Genomic DNA, 23,337 nt, shown 5'->3' with positions numbered 1-23,337 from the left:
GCCTATGAAATGTTTAATAGAAGTTTGAAACAAGACCTATGAATAACATGAAAATTTGGACTATATACAAGAAGTATATTTCTTCAAGCAGTTGTAAATATTATTATTGATCTACAACACACACACACATTTTCTTTTTAGAGGAGTTTTGGAAAATATTCTCCCTTTGATACTTCTTATCTATTAGAATTAAGACCAGTAAAATTTTCATTCTGATAGTCAAGGCTTATATTATTTTTCAGGTTATGTTCAAAGCAGTTTTTTTTTTCATTTAAGTGATCATAAATGTTGTTCTTTTACATATGATGCTTATATTGAGTTCCTAGGAAATGGATCTCTTCTATATACAAAAATTAAGGCACAGGAATTTGGAATTTTACTCTCTACATATTTTTCAATATGTCATATTTTTGTAAATAGATAAAATGAGCATGTATTTTATGGTACCTAGTCAGAAGAGCCACCATATTTAAACCTTAACATCATAGTCCCTGATGTGCTACAAAAGGGAATAGAATTGTTTCTGAAGAAAACAAAGATGGAAAGAACAACTGGATTAGACCAGTTTTATACAGCAGAACTATCAAGAAGCAACATAGTTTTAAGGATGTTGTAGAATCAATTCTCAAGATGTCTGAAAGAAAGAGATCATTAGAAAAACCTCAAAGTCAAGATCATCTAGATTCAAGTTCTGCCTGTTGACTCTGTGACCCTGGGCATGTCCACTTAACTTTTCACACCTCAGATATTGAGAATCTAATTACACACACAATTAAACTTCTTATTGGGAGCTCTGTACTCACTCATATTCCTATTTTCCAGTCTATATAAGATTTTTATGGAAATAATTTCTGAACATGTTAAAACCATAACCTTCAATGGAGATGTGAGAAGAGAAATAACATGAATAAGAGAAGAAAAAATTATCTACAGTAGACTTGGAAGCTATAAAAAACATAAGATCCTACTGTTTTTTTTTTATCATTTTTTGCTTACACTGTACTCCCCAACCCCTTGCTTTTTTCCAGCAGAACAAAATACTCCCTTAAAGGCCCCCTTTCATCAAATTATCTCCCAGGCATATTTCAAAATCATATAAGCTTCTTTGAAATGTGTAACAACATAGGGTAACTTTGTTCAGTGAACCTGATTATCACTACAGGGGAGGCATAGAGCAAGGAGAAATATGCTTGGTGAAGTATACTCCACTGTTGTGGGAACTTTCAGCTCAAAATCCAAATGAAAAAAAGAATTCCTTTTGGATGTCAAGATCTAAATAGAACTCCTCTTTGTGGACAATATTGTGCTGAACATACGGAGTAAATCCTCAAACATTATATATCTTCCTACATAAGGGCACTATTTCTCAGAAATTTTTGGCCCATTAACACTGAAAGAAAAAAAGTAGATAAAGAAGCCTATTATCCAAACTGATAACATGTAACTGGAGAGTCACTCACATAGTTAATTCATCAATATACCTTTCTTTGAACAAATAGTATGGATCGACAATTAATTAGGCTAAGAATTAAATAAGAAGAGAGTTTTTAGGAAACTGTGCATGAGTCTTAATAATCCTAGTCTTGTCTGGGAAACAAAGACTTGATTTTGTTAACCCAGAATCACTGGATAGCAAAGTTGAAAAGAGCCTTAGAATCCAATCTGTGACTGAACAATAATAAATAATCATAAATAAAGCATTTTTAAAGCATCTACTTTGTGCAAAGCACTGTTAAGTTCCAGAGATACAAACAGAAAAGTAAGACAATCTCTGCTTTCAAAGGACTTCATATTACAATTAGGGAGACAACACATGGGAAAGGCTTCAGCACAAAGTCAGATGGTAATGTCCCATGATCTTTAGGATTCAGTGGGAAAACAGATGTTAACACTTCTTTAATGTCTTTATTTAATGTCACTATTCCCAGAGCTCTAATATGGTCAAGATGATGGTGGAAGGCTGACTAGCCTGGCAATTGTTTTCCTGTTCCTCAAGATGCCTTGCTGAGTCAGCTGGAATTCTCTTCATATTATACACAATAAGTATTCTTTCAAGTAGCCTATTCTATATTTGAATTGATCTGATTGTTATAGCATCTTTTTTTTCTTAAAACAAGCCTAAATTTTTGGAACTTTCTGTTTTACTCTGAACCAAGAAGAAAAAAGTCTGTTCTCTTTCTCTTTTTTTTTTTTTCATCATGATTGTTCCTATCAAGACAGTGATATCAGAAAATAATACACATAACAAAAACAGAAGAAACATAGATGCATGCATTTACAGCCACATGGAAACTACATGAGAGAGGCTTACATTTTTTTTCTTTCCTCCACCAGAGAGAGTAAGATATTATCTTTTATATGCCCATTCAGTTCTGGATCAGCAACCAGTTAAGAGATTTTTTTTTTGTCACCCCATCGTAAACTAATAAGAAATAATAAGAGAATACCTGTAAATGCCTAGAATCAGACTACCACTCTTCACACATCTGTAGAAGCAATGTTACCATGGTTTCATGTGGATTGATACAAGGGAGAACATAATGTACATGCTCAAAAGAATGAGCCTTTATTGTTTACTTCCCTAATATATCAGCTTATTTAACTAATCGTACATGGCCACGACCCTGAGAGCCTTCAACTTTCCTGTAGATGCTCTCCAGCTTTTCAAGTTCTCCCTAAAATGCAGTTGCTAAGAGTAGACATAGTAGTGAAGGTGTAGTCTGACCAAGGCAGAGTTCAGTACTGTAGTCCTAGAGACTCTTCTTAATCCCAGCTTTAAATTGTTCTAATTTTTTTGGTTGCCATATCACAATGTTGACTCATAATGAGCTAACTCATATTGAGCTAGTTGTCTATTAGAATCCACCAGTCTTTCTCAGATGATTTATATTTAGTAATGCCTTTTAATCCTTATACTTGTGAGATTGATTTTTAGAATCCAAGTATGTTCCTGTTAAATTTAGTCTATTTCTAATCTATCAAATTAAAAAAAAATTCTGTTGGTGTGTCCTATTTCTTCTCCGTAGAGTCCAATGGATTTCTCCTCTTTCCAAGTATATTTTTATGACAAAGGGAATTTTTTAACAAAGGAGAAAAAATCAAAACAATACAGACAAAAGTCAATGAAGGAGTAGGTTGGGGTTTTTTTCTCATATCTCTTCCTAAGTCCTACTTGATCTTTATGATTTTGTTACATTTTCCTTTGATTTTTTTGATTTGCCATTATTCTTTTCATTCACATTGTTGTAATTATTGTGTATATATTTTTTCTTGGCTCTATTTTCAATATTCTGCATCAGTTCATTTAGAGCTCTCCATACTTCTCTATATTCATCACACGTAAGTTCTTATAGAACAGTAGTATTCCTTTACATTCATCAAGTTGTTTTTTGATCTTGATTCTATCATCAGTATTTTACTAATAATGCTGTGTTGCTTTAAGTCATTAAATGCCACTGTTTTTAAAGAGGTAAGTTGTAGGATACCCAAAGCCAAGAAGTTCTTGAAACATATTCCCAATGAAGAATTGTGAAGAAGTCATGTAAAGTATAACTTAAGAGAGATCACTTATCCCTTAAAATGGAGATGACTGTCATATAGTGACAGTGAGGAGTAATTCATAGATAATCTATGTACTATTGGCATCCATGTTGGGTAACATTGTGGTGGAAATCCTAAGAGATATATTAGAATGAGAATGTGTGAATGGATTTCAGTCTATACCAAGGGAGGTACAGATACTTACATAGATGAGACTACAAATCACTTGATATATAGGAGTATCCCATCAATGTATTTCAATTTATTATAAAATTCCCCCTCCTTTTTTACTTATGAAACTAGCAGAATGCAGTTAGAAATTTAAAATTTACTGAGATATTTAATAGATAATTATTTTTATTATGTTTTTACTGTGTACCAGAAGCTGCTAAGAAATAGAGGTAGATAAAGAAAATAAAAAGGAACAAGTTCCACAAAGATCTTATATTTATAGGGGAAGACTGATGATTAGCTTTAACCTCTATCTGGTCTTCATTTGGAGACCTGTTATGAATTGGGTAGCAAATTAGCAGTATCCTTTGCTAATGATGCTAATTATTATTATTATTATGAATGAAGTTTATGTAGAATTTTAAGGTAAGCAAGATTATACACACACACACACATATATATATATATGTGTGTGTGTGTGTGTGTGTATAATCTTGCTTGAATCTCACACCCTTAAATTACAGGTTTTTATACTATTGGTATTATTCAAGCAATTAGTCAACAGTGCCTACAGATACTGTGCTAGGTTCTGGGATGCAGAACTCAAAATAAAATAGTCTTTGTCTTCAAGGTATTTTTGACTACAATCAGGGCAGGCAACATATATGATTACATGCAAAATAATTATAAGGTAATTTGAGGAGGGAGGGAGAGTTGTAGCATTTGAGGGACTAGGAACAGTCTTAATTGGAAGTAATACTTGAACTGAACTTTGAGGGAGATATAAGAGATCTACTTAGAAAAAGAGGGAGTGAATTCCAGGCACGGGGAATAGTCTGTCCATAGACATTAAAATATTAGATGAATGTTGTACATAGAGAATAGCAAGAAAACCAGCTTGCTGCCCTTAGGGTATGTAAAGGGGAGGAACATATAATAGGAGTCAAAGGTAGTTTGATGCTGTGCTGTGTGGGGTATTACATGCCAGAGAAGAGTTTGTGTTAGGTCCAAGGCCCTGCAGTTTACTGAATTTTGGAGTGACAAGGTCAACTTTAGGAATATCACATTGGCAGCTGTATGGAGGATGGAATGGAGGGAAGAGAGACTTGAGACTGGAAGGACAATTAAGAGACTGTTTTAGTCCAAAGGAAAAGGGACTATGGTGTGAAACTGGGTGGTGGACATGTGGGTACAGAAAAGAGAATGAATACCAGAGATTATTGGAGGTACAATTGACAAGGTTTGGCAACTGATTAGATGATAGGATAAAGGAGAATTAGGAGTTGAGAATTATCTCCATGCATGCATGTATTCTATATATCCATGGACCTTTGTGGAGGAATTGTGATCACTTCTATTATATAATACTTGGGTTGACTTACATCCTTTTTGGGCAACAATAAACTAGTAGATATAGAGAAATTGAGGATTGGGGTGATGATGGTAATGAAATTTGTGGGGGCAATCTGCTGGAATACTGAAGAGTAGAGGGTCTGGAAGTCACAATAAAGATGGAGCATAAGTTGTAAGATATGGGGAGAGATGAAATGATAGGCATTTTCTTTTGATAAAGGAATTTCAGAATTATTGATCATGGAAGAACACTTGCAGGTAGAGTGATGATAAAATCAAAGATATGATTATCTCTGTGTTTGTGTGTGAGGTAGAGTGAAAGAATAAATTGGTTGGGTAGATTGAGGAAAATTGAGGAACTGAGAGTTCAGGGTTCCCCAATAATTCTGGGGAACTCCAAAAACTATTTTGAATTTCCCTACTACAAAAGCAAGGGCTAGGGTAGAGAGGAGGACTGAAATCTTGACTGAGAAGGGAGAGAAAATGAACTGAGGACTTTTTAGAGAAGAGCCAAGAAGGTGAATTCTTTGGTCCACTGAACTTCAGAGAAGGGAGGTTGCTGAGAGATAGTATTTGAGGCAGGGTATAGTGATAGCAATGGGAGGAGCAAGGAATATGCCAATTCCCCTTGTTGGACCAGTATATTGGTTGGCCATGAGAAAAGGTACCATTAATACTGCTGTAAAGAATGGCCAGATTCTTCAGCTAAGGAAATTAAAATGCAGGGAGTTTAAGGGAATTGTCCATGGTCACACTACTAATTAGTAAATGAATATATAACAAATACATAAAAATTTGAATCCAAGTTTTCATGACTCCAAGTCCAACACTTATAATATATATTCATTATTGTTACATTCTTAGTGTCTGATTTGCTTCATCTTTCATTGTTAAATTATTCATTAAAAAATAAACTCCATGCATGGGAAAACTGCTCTAGGTTGGTGTGTATGAACATAATTAGCATTTGACCTGATTGCTTATTATGTCCTTCCCATGAAGCTTATATAGAGATTTAAAGCATCAGAATGCAGATCTGGATCCCAATCATAGGTTATTTAAGAAAAATTAAGCCATATTAAAAGCCTTGAAAATTGACAATTTTCTCTCAGCTTAAAATAGAGGGAGCTAAATCTCTTTTAAAAAATGTGTGGTTTATGACAGTCCAGCTGCTTTTGTGTGTGTTTCATTTAAATGTAAATTGATCTAAAGACTCTTAAGAAGATCTCAGAAGGTAGAGGATTTTAATTTGAATGGAGTAATTTTCTTTTTGTTTCATACATATTGAAGTAAATTTTTTTTTTTTTATGTAGTAAGGAAAGAAAAAAAATCCAATTAGCACCACTGTTCTTTATCTAAGAAGTTTTTTTTTTTTTTTTTTAATAGGTCTATCAGTTTTCGGTCATGAGCAATGCTTTCTAAGAAAATATTTATTTTAAAAGAAACTTATCTTGAATATTCTAAGACACATCACAGATGTGGTGCCCCATGTTATTATCTTATTGTACCTTGTATTGGTTCCATCTTATTGTTCCAAGGGAAGCAATTGTACTGCTAAATCAAATAGGGTTAATGACACACCTTTCCAAGTACTAAAATTTTTTAGTTGTTAAGAAAAACACTGTTGAAGTTAAGAGAAATGTAGATTAAGTTGAAGAGAGGAAATATATATATATATTAAAAGTCACTGATAAAGATTAATTTGATACTTTATTTATAAATTATTTCCCAGTAGAAACATGTTGGAGTTTTCGGGTTAAGGGAGTCAGAGTTAAATTCAGTAGTGGTTGAGAGTGTTCTGTTAACAATTTACACATAGAGCTAGCTCACCTTGTCACCTTTGAGCCAGAAGATAGAAATTTGAAGCTCATTCAGGTTCATTTGTACAGCCATTTCTGGTAGAGCAGGAGGAGGAAGATACCACAAGTGAGTGTTGAGGCTTGTTCAAGAGATATTCTCTGCTGTCCCAAGCAGTATTTTCCTCTTCCCTGCAATAAAACAAGCCATATTGTGTGAGCCAATGCTGATTGCATATTTCACAGTCCTTTCTGCCTTCAGTCATTGCACTACTAGCCTGTGATTATATTGTAAAACACTTTGATCTTTCTTTATGTAAATGTTAGTACAGTGGTACTGTAATATAAAATGCATACTAAAAATAAAACATTATCTTCTATTGGCATTTCTAAAATAATCTGCAAAGGGAAAATACATATATGTGTGTGTTTATGTTTTATATATATAACCATTCAATAAAGGATTTTAGTTTACTTGATGATAAATATTGTTCAGTATTTATATGGCAGTGATGTCTTCACAAAGAAAGATCTCTTTTCGATAGTTTATGTGTATGTATGTGTGTGTCTGTTATTAAGAGAAATCAGAAGTTTTTTCCTGAAAATTTTAAATTTATTCTTAAGCATTTATTATGTTGTTTGGAGACAAATGCAATTGGAAATGCTTTTTTTTTCTATTTTTGAAAATGTTATTTTTCTCCTAATACCTTATTTTGTATTTTAAAAATAATACTTTAAAATTGTTTTTCAATGTAGGGGGGGGAGAATAAACTTCATTTTTTGAAAAGTCTTCCAATTTGCAGATTCTATGATATAGGGTCAAACAAACTGGTTTGTTCTCTTGATCCTAATCTTAATTTCAGTCTGATTTTTTTCTCCCTTCTCCTATCTCCCTCCTCCCAGGATTCTTGTTAGAGTTTTTTTTTTTTTTTTTCCTGACAAGGAACAGGAAAATGTAGGCAACATTCTTAAAACTAATCATTACTCTTTCTCTTCTCTAGTCCCAACCCCTCCCTTCCAAATCCCCCAAACCATCCCCTATTTTTGATCACAGACTTGTTGGAGCCACTTGGACTACTTAGTTTCTCTCAACCAGCCTAGGATATGGGAAGGATCTGTAATTTACTCAGAGTTGGGGTGGGGGTGGGGGTGGGGGTGGAATGACTGTTCTTTCCCCAAGCTTCTGCTTCTGTTTTTTTAGATTAGGAGGAAAAAAAAAAACAATCTACCCTGTACTACTTGAACTCTGGGAATCAAAACACAATCTCGGGTACCTATTTCTTAGATAAAAATTAAAGTGTTTCCTTATGAATTATTACAGTTACTCTTATTAGATATTTTATAATTGACAGCTTCATTGAGCTTTTATACATGACATCATATTGCAAGCTGAATAGGGGGTTCGAAAATGTGAGAATAGATTAACCTATAAATTGAGAGTAATACACAATTTCATTTTAGTTAATTTCTGTCTTAAAAAAGGACTTCAAAAGAACAATACTGATAGCAAATTAATATGAATGGGCTTCACTCAGAACAGAATTTTTAAAGGTTCATTGGTTAGTAGGCTCCTTCCTGATAAGCTTCAAGAAAATTGTAGTCAAGAACCAGGCTAGGCTGTTGACCTTTTCATTTCATTAAATGCCATCCCACCACCTTTTTAATGTAGCTTTTAAAAAAGCATCCTGTTTTAGCAGATTTTGTTTTTTTTTGGGGGGGGGGTGGTACTCTCTGCAGTAGGTTGTAAGTGGCAAAAAAAGTTTCTATTTTATGCTTAGTTGTTATCAGGTAACTGAAATGCCTTCTAAACCTGTTTTTGGAGTGTTCCCCCCGTGAAACTTGAATCGGTGACCATCTGTCCCCTACTGGTTGATTTCCTGTGAGCTGCCCTTTGTTTCAGTCAAACAATTGATTACCCCTCTTTATAGATAAGACTTCTGTTGACTGCCCTGAATCAGCAGGTTGAGTTTGGGACCTCTCCTTTATTGCTTTCTGGTAATTCTGAGGGTCACTATCATTGTCTTCTGAAAACAATTTTTTTGAAGGTCTCTTTAGGGAGGGATGCTTTCTAAAATGTAATGGAGAGTTAGGACTAGAATAGAAAGTGGATGAAATATTTTTAGATGTAACTCAGAATTTCAACATTTGTTGCCAAGAAATTAAATTGAAGTATTTTCTTCCTCAGACTTATCAAAAATATCTATCTCAGTGGTATCTTAATTATGAGTGGGGAAGAGAATCTAGAACTCAAAAATTTTAAGAACAAATGTAAAAAACAATTTAAGTGTAACTGGGGGAAGATATTAAATGAACAAAATACCCAAAATGTATGTCTCATTGCTTACATTTTTTAAATGAAAGCATATTTTTTTAACAGAACTTAAATTTTCGGACAAATAAGGTTTTGAAGTGCAATATGTACCCAGCCACATTTAGCTGTAAGCAAGATTCTTAGAAACTTAGTTCCTTACCTCAAATATTAAAAAATAATTATGGCCTTTTAAAGAATATGAATGCAGATCAGATTTTTTGGAAGGATGGGTTATATTCTTGGCAGATTACTTTCATTCTCAGAGGTAGCAGAGATAAGTGCGTGGGCTAAAAGTGTCACTTTTCCAGGAGACAAGAACAAATCTCAATGTCAGCATCTTGATGGGTGGTCAAGGGAGCCAAGATAAATCTTCAGAAATAAAAATGATCTTCAGGAGGTATGAAGGAAATTTTAGGTTAACCTTTCAGTTTCATCTCTTACTTTTTTACATTTGGATTGCCAACTAAGACCTTTAGTGCAATTATTTACCTACATTGGTTTTCTAAAACCAATTCTAACTAATAATCCAGGTTTCCAATAAATATTATAGAAATGAATTTCTTTGATATAAATTGATCTTTTTTGTGTGTGGATGTAGGTATGCTCCTTAGGTGGAGCTCAGCAGCCTGAATATAAGGAGGGGGGGGGGGAAGAGAAGATCTATTTATGGTTTAGTTCCTTAGGGACCAAAGTAAGTAGCAGATGTGACCACAGTTCAATGTGATTTGATGTAATTAATTTTTCCTGAGCATGCTACAAAAGTTAATAGCCTCAAATTGCACACAATCTTGGTTTTTAATCCATATGGAGAGCAATCCCATCATACAACTGTTCTCTAATGTTTAGGGGGGTTGGTGGAGGGGAAGCATATTTGTAATGCATTCACTTCCTCCTCCATTTGATCTTGATGGAATCTCAGAAATTATTTTTTGGTCTTGTGTTTGGTTGGTATACAATATATATTGTTAGGAGCAAGATACCATGATTTTTCTGGTTTGGTTAAACATTAGAAGAAAACTGAATTGAAAGGTATAACAAAGAAAACAAGTCCAACATTCCCCCTTTCTTCTCCCTCCCTTTTCTTCTATTCTCTCTCTCCTTCCCTTCCGTGCCCCCCACACCACACCACACCACACACACACACACACACACACACACACACACACACACACAGAGCCTTCTTAATCTGAAGCACTGTAGTTCAGAGAAGTAGTTCTAGGTGAATGGGAGAAAGGTCTTATCCTTTCCTCTTCAAATCTCACCGAGGAATTACGGTCTGCAGGCTTGGTTGCAGATGCCTGGATGCCTGGAAAGTTTACCCTGCCTAGAGTTGTTTTGTTTGGCATAGCTAATCAGGAGCTAGACTGGAATTGCTCATAGCTGTCATTCAGGTTTTGTTTCAAAGTCCAAGGACCTGCTGGGAAAAACAAAGAACTAATGAAAGCTGACTGTATTTAAGGCCTCAAATCTGTGGAGTCTGAAATGATGTCCTGACAGTGGATTCTTATTCTTCTGCGTTCTTGCCGTTTCTAAGGTAACAGGTTTTTAGAGGCTTTCCATCTTCATTGTCAAGTATTTGCTACACTTATTGTTGTTTTTCAGATTAGAGCAATTCAAATGATCTCCTTTGAAATGAAGGGGAAAGAGAAAATAATGGAAATAAAATGTAATGAATCTATTACTTTGGGGGGGGAGGTAAGAGTATGGCAGCTTGAGCAGTATTGTCAGATTTTTTTTGTCTTAAATGCTACCAAATTCATATTTTTAAAAATTTAAATTTAAATAACACCCCCTACTTTTTTCTTTTCTTTTCTTTTTTTTAGAGATTCTCCAATTCACATAAGTTATCATCTGAACTACGAACATAAAATCACTACTGAATTCATTGAAGGTAAATAATAACCCCATTTCTCCCTTCCCATCCTCCACCTCCATTATATTATGGTGAAAAACTATGTTTTTAGGATTTTCTTTCATGTGATTTCCAAGAAACTAGGTTTGCTAGGGGGAAAAATGAAGTTCCACCTCTTGTTTGTGAACATGAAAACTATTAGATGAAATGATGCAGTCTGATGAACTCAATAACAAAAATAATTTGCCTTCTAATATTAGTATTCTCTTACAAGTTTTTTCCTTTAATGGAATAGAATATATTCATATTAACATATTGTAACTGTTTCAAGCTAGAGCTCTCTTTTTTAATCTATATTTTACTTAGTGAGAAGTAAAAGTTTGACAATTATAACCAGGCCTTTTTGGAGATGGTTTTAGGAGCTGAGAAATCTGAGAGTTATCTTAATGATCATGTCATATTTATATATGTTCCCAAGAGTTGTGATGACAAAGTGACTATATATTGACCAAATGTCAACAAGACTGCTTTCCCCAATGGTAATAGTTATAACATTTTTTCTAATATAATTTTAATTCAAAAATGAACAGATAATATGGATTAAAGTTGAGTCCAATAGTATCAGAGTTTCATTCATTATGTCAAGGCTTGAATTGTCTTCTGTTGAGAAATAAAGTGTGGAAGAGAAATCTGGAGTAAAGAGGGAACAGGAATCAGAACAGTATTTAATATATGGAGATGTAATCATTTTAATCTCTGTGCCTTTGCTCTGTTTATTCTGTCTGTCTTCAATGCCCTCATCTTTCCCACTTATCTGAGTCTTGGATGTCTACTCAGGTCCAGGTTGAGTTGTGTTACTTTAAGGAGCCTTCTGCTCCTACTAGGGTTCAAATAATGGAAAGAAATGGTCCACATTACTCTGATCTGGCCCAACTACAGCTGCAGAATTTTGCCTAATTCTGAGTACCACATTTTATGAGGGACATGGGCTGTATCATATCCAGAGGAAAGAACCCAAGATGGAAGAAATATAATATATGAGACTTGTCATAAAGTGATAGAAAGATCATTGGTCTGGCTATTAGAAGAAGTGAGTTTGAGTTTTAGATACATACCAGCTGGGAAAATTCCATAACCTCTTTGAACCTGTTTTCTCATCTGTAGAATGAGAATAATGTTTGCAGGACCTCCCAAAGGATTGTGTAGGATCAAGTACCATTTTTTTTCTTTTTTATTTAATAGCCTTTTATTTACAGGTTATATGCATGGGTAACTTTACAGCATTAACAATTGCTAAACCTCTTGTTCCAATTTTTCACCTCTTACCCCCCCCCCCCCCCCCCCAAATGGCAGGATGACCAGTAGATGTTAAATACATTAAAATACAAATTAGATACACAATAAGTATACATGACCAAAACGTTATTTTGCTGTACAAAAAGAATCAGACTTTGAAATATTGTACAATTAGCTTGTGAAGGAAATCAAAAATGCAGGTGGGCATAAATATAGGGATTGGGAATTCAATGTAATGGTTTTTAGTCATCTCCCAGAGGTTCTTTCTCTGGGCGTAGCTGGTTCAGTTCATTACTGCTCCATTGGAAATGATTTGGTTGATCTCATTGCTGAGGATGGCCAGGTCCATCAGAACTGGTCATCATATAATATTGTTATTGAAGTATATAATGATCTCCTGGTCCTGCTCATTTCCAAGTATCATTTTTAATATAATATGGGATTTTTAGTGAATAAGCTACTTGAAAATGTAAGTGATCATATTTTAAGAGGAGAAACAACTACTTAGAGGATGATAACTATTTTCAAGTATTTCAACATATTTAATGTATAAGTAGACTAATGCTATGTAGTTTTAGAAGAAAAACTAGGATTTATGTGTGGAAGTAACAAAATATAGAGCTGATTTTGGCTTTATAGAAAGAAGAATTTTATAAGAATTATAGTTGCATAAAATAGTATATGCCACTTTACTAGGTAAGGGACTCTCCATTTCTGATTTTCAGAGATCAGATGACTCTTTCAGAGATGTGATATAAAGGATTCCTGCACTGCATAGAAGATTGGATTGTGTCACAGATGTTAAGTTTTCATAATTCTGTTCTCCAGATCACACTAACTGACCTTTTCCTTCTTTAGACACATCTAGCACTCGCAGTCAGTATCACACATTTAGTATTGACTTGGTCTCCAATTTCTTCCAATTTAATGTCTTATTTCCCCCAATTTGATAATAGTTCCTTTGTACAGCTCAGTAATAATTATTAATTGAGAAAGGTGCTGAAGACTGCTAGAAGCAAAAGCTTGCATAATTACTTTGTGCATCATAACAAGTAAAGGTTTTTAGGTATCTTTTTTTTTGTCATTCTTTTCTGTCCTAGTAGCATGGAAATAGTAGAAATATTCATCAAGAAAAATCCTTTGAGGAAAGTAGACTCGTTGTCAGGAAGTCAAACCATTAATCTGAAAGAATGAATTTATCAGAAATGATGACTATGAAAAATTCAGAGAAACTTCAGAAAACTGATATGAATTGATATAAAACAGGAAAACAATTTATGCTGTGACCATAATTTACATTATTATGGCAAGTAAAATAATATCACTAGACTTTAAAATTCTGATCAATGAAGTGACCAAATATAATTTCAGAAAAACAATATGGAATACATTTCCTATTTTTCAAGAAAAAATATGGTAAATTAGAGGGGCTGTTAGGTCATATATTTTCAGACATAGCCAAAGTGTTGATTTGATTATGCATATTTGTCACATAGGAAGATTCTATAGAAGGAAGGAAAGACAGAAATAACAAATATTTATATAGATATATATTGCCAGGCACTGTGATTAGTGCTTTCAAATATTTCATTTTATCCTAGCAATAACTATTTAGGAAGTAAGTGCTATTAACCTTATTTTATATTTGAAAATTTTGAGGCAAATAGAGATTATATAAATTGCCCAGGATTACTCAGCTAATAAGTATCTGAAGTTAGAATTGAACTTGGGTCTTTTTGAATCCTTGTCCAGTGCTCTACCCACTGCTTTTTATGAGGACAAGAGAGTATCATTAGGAAATGACTGATTTTTTCAAAAGAGAAAAGAACAATAATATATATATATATATTTTTAATGAATGTTCCTCCTTATGTATTTAACTGAGTAATAAGAAATTGAATTTGGAAATCTTAATTCTCTATACAATCTCAGAATGGAGATGAATTTGAAGGAAGGAAAGTGCAGAGAGCTATTTATGGGTCATTAAGCCCAATATACATATTGAACTATTACTCTCAGTTTTAAGTAGTAGTAGTAGTAGTAGTAGTAGTAATAGTAGTAGTAGTAGTAGTTAGTAATAGTAGTAACAGTAAAAAAAAAAAAAACTTTCGATTTTTTTTTTTAATTTAATAGCCTTTTATTTACAGGATATATACATGGGTAACTTTACAGCATTAACAATTGCCAAACCTCTTGTTCCAATTTTTCACCTCTTACCCCCCCACCCCCTCCCCTAGATGGCAGGATTACCAGTAGATGTTAAATATATTAAAATATAAATTAGATACACAATAAGTATACATGACCAAAACGTTATTTTGCTGTACAAAAAGAATCAGACTCTGAAATATTGTACAATTAGCTTGTGAAGGAAATCAAAAATGCAGGTGTGCATAAATATAGGGATTGGGAATTCAATGTAATGGTTTTTAGTCATCTCCCAGAGTTCTTTTTCTGGGCATAGCTAGTTCAGTTCATTACTGCTCCATTAGAAATGATTTGGTTGATCTCGTTGCTGAGGATGGCCTGATCCATCAGAACTGGTCATCATCTAGTATTGTTGTTGAAGTATATAATGATCTCCTGGTCCTGCTCATTTCACTCAGCATCAGTTCGTGTAAGTCTCTCCAGGCCTTTCTGAAATCATCCTGTTGGTCATTTCTTACAGAACAGTAATATTCCATAATTTTCATATACCACAATTTATTCAGCCATTCTCCAACTGATGGACATCCATTCATTCCAGTTTTTAGCCACTACAAAAAGGGCTGCCACAAACATTCGTGCACATACAGGTCCCTTTCCCTTCTTTATAATCTCTTTGGGATATAATCCCAGTAGTAACACTGCTGGATCAAAGGGGATGCACAGTTTGATAACTTTTTGAGCATAGTTCCAAACTACTCTCCAAAATGGTTGGATTCGTTCACAACTCCACCAACAATGCATCAATGTCCCAGTTTTCCCGCATCCCCTCCAACAATCATCATTATTTTTTCCTGTCATCTTAGCCAATCTGACAGGTGTGTAGTGGTATCTTAGAGTTGTCTTAATTTGCATTTCTCTGATTAATAATGACTTGGAGCATCTTTTCATATGACTAGAAATAAAAACTTTCGATTTTCAAAGTGCATTATTTCACCTTGATTATTAACTTTGACCTTCACAGCAGCCTTGTTAAGATATCTTGAACCAGATATTTCCAAGATGGTGGAGTGTTCAGTGGATTAGCATAATCACGGTTGCCCCTGGTTCATGAGAACTGTTTTGCCATTGTGAAATTTCATTTGGCATTGCCTTTTTGTTCAGTATTTCACTAGGTTCTGAATTTCTTATTGACTAGGAATTAGTCACAAATTCTGGATTCTAGACTTAACTGAGTAACCTTGGACAGGTTACATACCCACGCTGAACTTTAGTTTCCTATCTGTAATTTGGAGATGATAAGAATCTGCACTCCCTATCTCACCCAATATCAAAGGAAATAATGTAAAAACACTGCTCCATGCAAATAGCTTTAATTGTCAGTCAGAATGCATTTATTAGTCTCTTACTGTATGCCTAGTTAGAGCTGGGGATAAAAACAAAAGCTGTCCCAAGGAACTCAGACAAGAGACAATGTGTAAATAAATAGATACATTCAAGAGAGATGGTAATCAGAATAGAAAACTCTTGTCACAATTCTCCCTATTTCTACTGCTCCTTCTTACAACTAATAGTAATAGTCCACATTAATATTGCACTTTATGATTTACAAAATTTCCTTTGATTTTCTTTGAATTTGCCATAAAGGAATAGCTTCTGTCATTATTGCCCTCACTATTCTTTATATTTCTATAAATCAAAGGCAACAGACATACAGCCCGCAGCAGTCCCAGTCAGCCATAACTAGAGTAAAATGGAATTGGAAAATATTTAACAAAAGAAAGAAAAATACAGTAGAATATAGATAATATTAATGTGATTTTCTTAGTTGATATGTGCCCATAAGGATCCTTATGTATCATTTAGTCTCCCCACTAGCCTCTCTTACTTTCTGAGTTTGTTCTAAGTGATGGCAGACACAAGTGTAGTACACCTGCTTACTATAGCTTGGTGCCTCAGTCAGTACCAAAAAAGTTAAGTGAAAGTTGAACTCCAGCTGTTCATCAGTATAAGTATTAAAGAAGGGAGAAATGAAAGAAGGAAGGAAGGAAAGGAGACAGGGAGGAAGGGAGGGAGGAAAGAAAGAAGCAAGAAGGGATGGAAGGAAAGAAAGAAAAAAGAAAAAGAAAGGGGGGGAAGTAATTATCCATATCCTCAATTTAACTACAGGCAGAACTTATATGTTGGTGAAAAAAAACTTGTATTTCTTGTCTTTAAGCAAGTTGGCCAAAAAAGAAAGTATTTTCATTGACAAGGTTTTCTTTATGGGTATCAGTTAAGAGATTGGTGTCATCATCTTGAAAAACGTTGACCTCTTCTTGCTACCAATGGAAAATGGTCACTCTCATTCCAATACAGTTGCCCATTGCTTGAGGGTATTCTCCTGTAGTGGGGGGGGGGGGGGGGGGGGGGGGGGGGGGGGGGGGGGGAAGGGCAGTGAACTTGCCACACAAGTGAGAAGCAAGATACCTGCCCTTAAGTTTATCAAAGTCCTAGAGGGCGGGAAGGAGGATATACAAGTGCTGGACTTGGAGACAAGACAACTGAAATTCAAATCCCTTCTTATATATACTATGTAGTCCTAGGTAGTCACTCTATCAGTATCAGTTTTTTCATCTATATAATCATCTGTTGTGAAGATCCAGTGAAGTAATGTGAAATATTTTGCAAATTTTAAACACTTTATAATGTTGACAAGTGTTATAAAACACACATAGACTCTATCTAAAGTTGTCTCTAGATTTTTTCTTAAGTGCTAAGTTTAAAGTTTAAAGTTTAAAGTGCTAACTTTAGTGATATACCTGGTTCTAGAGTTCAGGTCTTAGAAGTAGTCTAGTATGTTTTTGTTTTTATTTTTGTTTTTTCCATCGAACTATACTGTCTCCCTAGGTTAATGAAAAGTTTCTGGGGGCTGATTTTTTTCTTCCTAAGAAAAGTGTGTTAATTTGTAATGTTGACTAAGTGTACCTTCATGCAATATGAAGATTGTTTATGATGTTTAGAAATAATCTCTTTAAGGTTATTGAGGGGAAAGGGGGTGGTTATGTGTAGAAATTCACAATAGATGCTAAAACTTCTTTTGAGCATATGACCATAAAATTTCTTATATTATTGCATCATAGGGTCTAGAGCTTGAAAGAACTTAAAAAATTACATAGTCCTTTTTTTTTACATTTTTGTTTTTACAATTTACAATTTTACATTACATTTTTTCATTTTACAGATCTTGGGAAGTTTAGTGACTTGTTCAGTTATAGTATAAGAAACAGAACTAGAATTTGAATCTAAGAATTCTGACTCCAAGTAATTGTGTAGTGCTACTTCTAGGTTTTTGTATATTCCCGGCAAAAGGCATGAATTTTGCAATGCTGGCCACCCTTCTTTAATACTTTTACCTTCTTTGTCCTCTCTGATATAAATTGCTCTTTGTTTTTTCCCCTACTCCTTCACCAGTTACTGTAACTCCCAAGTGCTTTGTAGGATTCTGTTCCAGAGTTGTAACTAGAGTAGAGTGATTGACTCTTTGCATCAGAATGCTAATATTTAGAGGGTGCTGCTATTTAGAGGGATAAAAGTGCTCTTAGTCTCTTTCAGGTGGTAGAAACAATTGAATTTAGCATTTGGTGTGTGAGAGTAATTAAGCTAGGAGTCTACCAAGAAGGTACACAGTTAATCCTCCACTTCGGGGACCTGAGACATTAAGTGTCATGTTCATGGTCAGAGTGTTAATATGTATCAAGTACAGAACTCAAACCCAAGTGTTCCTGCCTCTTCCATCTAAGGACAGCCCTGTATCTTCTCTAATAGAGGCTCTATGTCATGGTTACTCAGACTTGCCCATGCTCTGCCAGTTGTCAATGACTCCGGGCAGATTATTTAATCTCTCAGTGTCCCCAAGCAGTTCTCCATGAAAAAATTTTGTACCCCAATGCCATTTCAAGTCCTGTTCAAAAAAAGGGGGTGGAGAAGAGGGCAGTCAATTAAAAGAGGCAAGAACCTTTTTTTTCCCCCAGTAACATAAATGTTTTGGCCACTTTGGGGAAGGGGACAGATAAGAGGCACCTAAGGGGAAAAAAATCTTAATTTGGCAGAGAGACTCCCCTGTTCTTAGCTCTGCTACTACTCTGATTTTGAACAAACTAGTTAACTTCTCTATTTGCCTTATTAGAATGTGAGCCCCTTGGGCAGCTGGGGCTGTGTTTTTGCTTCTCCCTGTATCCCTTTAATTTTAGACTTTAATATCTTTGATTTTAGTCTTAGAACATTCTTGTGAGATATGTATGAAAGCATATACTGAATGTTTCGGTTTCTTGATGGGTGTGTTTTGTCTCTTGAACTAAATTCATAAATATGTCTTTTCCCCATTTTAGGGTCTTTAGCTGAATGGCATACAGTTCAAACATTACTAAACTCATGACTTCACTCAATTATTTGCATTAATAGATGGTAATATGGTCATGAAGAGTTAATATGATTGAAATGACTGAACAACAAACAACATGGATTGAATATGGGACTGTAGGTCATGGCTCTAGGGCAGTGGTTCTCAAAGTATGGTCTAGAGAATCCTGGGGAACTCTGAAACCCCTTTAGAGTGTCTACAAATTCAAAAATAGTTTTTCTTTCCAATATGGTAAATGTCTATAAATATAATTCAGATAAACAAAAAACTCTTTGGAGAGATCCTCAATAATTTTTAATAGGATAAAGATACTGAAAACAAAAGTTTGAGAACCACTGCTCTAGGGGATATCCAGGAACTTGAGAACAGCTTTAGGATTATAGCTCAGTAAGCAGGCAATGGCTTGTGTGCCAGTTGTTGCCCAACATGCCGGTCATACCTTTATGATGTAGATCTCTGCTTGAGTTTCCCTGGTGAAGATGCCAGGATCTTCCTCGATGGCAACATAGTCCTGGCTCCTCCTTTATCCTCATGCATATATCTCCATGGTAATGACCTGCTTCTGAACTTGACCCAGCCCCAGTGGGATGACCAGCCCTGGGAAGGGCAAGGTCCAGCTGGCACACAGCAGTGGGGCAGTGATGCAGATAATCTAAAATTCCTTTCTGTGTTACTTTAGAATAAATTTCGATAAGGTTTTTGAAGGTTTTTATTTTTGTTTGTTTTTTGTGTCTGGTATACAGATTTATCTTCCTATTTTAAGTAGGTTAATATTAAAGCAAATAAAGGATGTTAGTCAATATTTAATCAAATAAAAATATACCAAAATAAATTAACATATTTTCCAAATTTAATCATTTTTGTGTTACTGGTGCTGCAGATAATTAAAATTAGTATGGAACTTTATTTAGAGCTGATTTATTTTACTTAGTAATAGTTTTATTTTCCAAATACACGTAAAAATAGTTTTTAGCATTCACCTTTGCAAAACCTTTTGTTCCAGATTTTTTTCCCTCCTTCCTTCTTCTCCCCTCCTCTAGACAATAAGCAATCCAATATAGGTTAAATATGTGCAATTCTTCCAAACATTATTTCCCATTCATCAAAAACCACAAGAAAGAAAAACAAACAATCAACCAACAACAAAAAGTGAAAATACTATGCTTTGATCCACATTAAATCTCCATAGTTCTCTCTCTAGATGTGGATGGCTCTTTCTTGCCTTGAATTACCTCAATGTTGAAAAGAGCCAAATTCATCTCAGTTGATCATCACATAATGTGGTTACAACATTGTGGTTGTACATTGTATAACTGTGGTTACAGTGTACAATGTTCTTTTGGTCCTACTCATTTCACTCAGCAGCATTTTATCTTCAGGTAATCTTCAGGTTTTTCTGAAATCAGCCCTTATCATTTCTTTTACTATAATAATATTCCATAATATTCACATACCATAACTTATTCAGCCATTCCCCATCTGATGGACATCAGTTTTATAGTCCTTTGGGCATGGTTCCAAATTAAAAAGTTTGATTTTTAAACTGTTATCTGACACTACTTCCTCTCCCTCCCCAAGAGATCCCTAGATAGATTTAAAAAGGTCCTAAGAACTTGGATGAGAAAAACTGCATACTTATTTCAGAATTCAATAGAAATTCATTTTATTTTATGCATTTTGAAAACATTATTCTGAGAAAGATCGAATGGGTTCATGATCAAAAAAGGTCAAATCCTCTGATTTATAGTAATTATGAAGAGCTGACACTAGGAAGATGTGAGAAAGAGATCTCTACTAATCAGGTTCATTAAGAAAAGGTCTGTTCTGAGGCATGCAGCTTAGAACTTAGAAGGAAAAGTTATTGAAAAAAATAAGTTCGGAGATCCTATGGTTGGACCCTACTTAATTTGCTCTGGTGAAAAAGGTGAACTCAGCATTCTGACCCCAAAGGAATGGAGTCCAAAGAAGTCCAATGGAATCCAAAGGACTTCAAAGTCAGTTGGCTAGATTTCTCTTAGGGTTCCCATAGAGTGGGATCTCTCTGGAATAAGATAGCTAAGTTTTGTTAACTGAAGTTTCTGGTTTTTCCAAACCTTCCCTGTTCCTCAACATGCTGGGTTATATAGATAATAGAGCTTTTATTGTAGCTGTCTTTCTCTGCGATTATAACCACTCTACTCTGAAGGAAATCTAGTTTCAGATTTAAAATATGAAATAAAGGATATATTAAAGAAATTCTCTGTCTCTTATCTCTCTATCGGTTGCTGCTTACACAAAACTGGTTCCATCATTGGTTAAGTGTCCATAATGGGTTTGGAGCGATAAAAAGATTATTAACCAGATAATTCTTGTTATCTAGGAATAGGGCAGAAGATCAGTTAGTATAAAAACATAGGATCTTAATTTATAGTGATAATCTAGCCCAATCCCCTAATAATAGGTCACACTTATGTAGGAATTTGAGTTTTGTAAAGCATTTTACATATATTATTTCAAATAATCCTCACAATAAATCTGTTAGGTAGGTTCTAGTATTGTATCTATTTACAGACAAGGAAACAGATCCAGAAAGAAAATTCCGTTGTAGTAACCATAAGGAGTGAGATTTAGACTTAAGTTGTCTGCTTCCAAACTTGGTGTTCTTACATGCCTTGACTAGAAGATATACAAGTAATATTAAGTACAACCCAGATGATATAGTTATGGTTATTGAAAGAGAGAAGTTCCTAGGAAGTTTAATGTTTAAAAAGAGTGGGTTTGAGAAGAATTATCTCTCTGTTTTTCTCTTACCTCAGCTTTTTATCTTGTTAAATTCACTGATTTATTTAGCTTAATTATAATCTCAGAAATGTTTGCAAGAAAAAAATCAAGGTTGTTTTTTGTTCATTTGTGTCAGACTCTTTGTGACCTTGGATGGACTTTTCTTGGCAAAGACACCAGTGTTTTGCTGTTGGATTAGTCAGAGTAAATGTCTTTCCCAGGATCATATAGCTAAGTGAGTATCTGAGACCACATTTGAACTCCCATCTTCCTGATTCCAGGCTCAGTGTTCTAGCCACCTAGCTGGCTCTTTGAAAGTTAATGTTAGACCCAGGAGGAGGAAAAAGGGAGAGTCAGAGTAGAGAAGACTAGATAAAATCCTTGACTTTATAATGTAGTTCAAGAGCCAAAAAATACCCGACAAGAAATTTAAATACTTGGCAGGGTTCAGGATCTCATAAAAGGTTAAATTTTAAAGATATAACAAAAGTATTTTTAAATAAATGAAGAGAAAAAAACAATACATTTGTAGTAAAATCTTACTGTCTAAAAGTGTGACTATAATTATACTTTAAAATGAACTTTTGATGCTCATGTATAATATATCAATTTCTTGCCTTCTCAAGGGGGAAAGGGAAGAGAGGAAAGGAAGAAGAGAATTTGGAACTCAAAATTTTAAAAGCATTGTTTTTACATGTAATTGAAAATATAAAATCTACAAATAGAAGAACTTTTAAAAATAGGTTCTGTAGAATTATTGGTAAACTTATGAAGAAAAAAAGTAAGATGCTTCAATTTCGAAGATCCTTGAATCTTTTTTCTATATGTATTTTTTTTCTCCACTTTCCTCTTTCCCTAATGAATGAAAAAAATAGTTGCTTCCTTTACTTTTAGAAAAACTCTCTTTTACTTACTGACCTCTTTCTGGAAGTCTTTAGTACAGGTGATGAAGTTGAAAGTGCTAAGCAATTACTTTCCATTGCAGCCTCAGTAAGTGTGAAATGTTTCTTTAAGAGTTGTGTTCCCTTTTCTGCAGGCCTAACTTTGGCCCCCAAATCAGAAATAGTTCTTATGCCTTCAGGTTTGTTTACACTCAGCAGGAAGCACAGTAAAGAGATAAAAAAGCAAAATAGGAATAGGAAAGGAAGATTAGAAGGAAAACTCAGGAAATAAAAGTTTTTTAGTAACTTCTTGGACTTGGAAGGCCTATTAAGATGCTCGTGATGAATTACTTGATTTCACAACTATATTGCACAAATATAATTGCATAAGTATTGCACAAGTATAAATTTTATGTGCTAAACGAATTTGTGCATATTAAATATACTCAATGAAGTTGGCATGAATTGTCAGAAGTTTCTCTTACCAACCCCCAAACAGTTTCAAAGTCAAATGTATTATTACATTGTTAAGGACTTGGCTTTCAAGTACTTGAAATTTCAGTGAAATACCTTGTTAGAAATGGCACAATAAATATCCATTTAAAAATTTTATTCTATTTTGTTCATAAACTTTCTTTTATTCTGTCTCTAAATCTAGTCAATGGGAGTCAAAGTAATTATTTTCTTAATATAATTATAATTGGAATTTCAGAACTATTTGTCCATAGGAGAAATCTGAAGCCTAACACATCATCAAACTTAAAACTATAACTGTAGTTTTGTAAACATTATTTTCATCAAATAAAATAAAAATAATTTTTAAAAATTAA

General features: G+C 34.2%; 1 long non-coding RNA gene across 1 annotated transcript in view; it reads left to right on the top strand.

Moving 5' to 3' along the window:
• The window catches only part of LOC111719073, a 150,972-nt gene that overhangs the window by 11,337 nt on the left and 116,298 nt on the right, over positions 1–23,337 (top strand). Inside the window, exon 2 of the long non-coding RNA XR_004230973.1 lies at positions 10,995–11,062. This is a non-coding gene — a long non-coding RNA (uncharacterized LOC111719073). The remainder of the gene's footprint in view (positions 1–10,994; positions 11,063–23,337) is intronic.

This window comes from Sarcophilus harrisii, chromosome 1 (assembly GCF_902635505.1).
Source record: "Sarcophilus harrisii chromosome 1, mSarHar1.11, whole genome shotgun sequence".
Classification (NCBI taxonomy): domain Eukaryota; kingdom Metazoa; phylum Chordata; class Mammalia; order Dasyuromorphia; family Dasyuridae; genus Sarcophilus; species Sarcophilus harrisii.
This window is presented reverse-complemented; position numbering and strand designations above follow the sequence as displayed.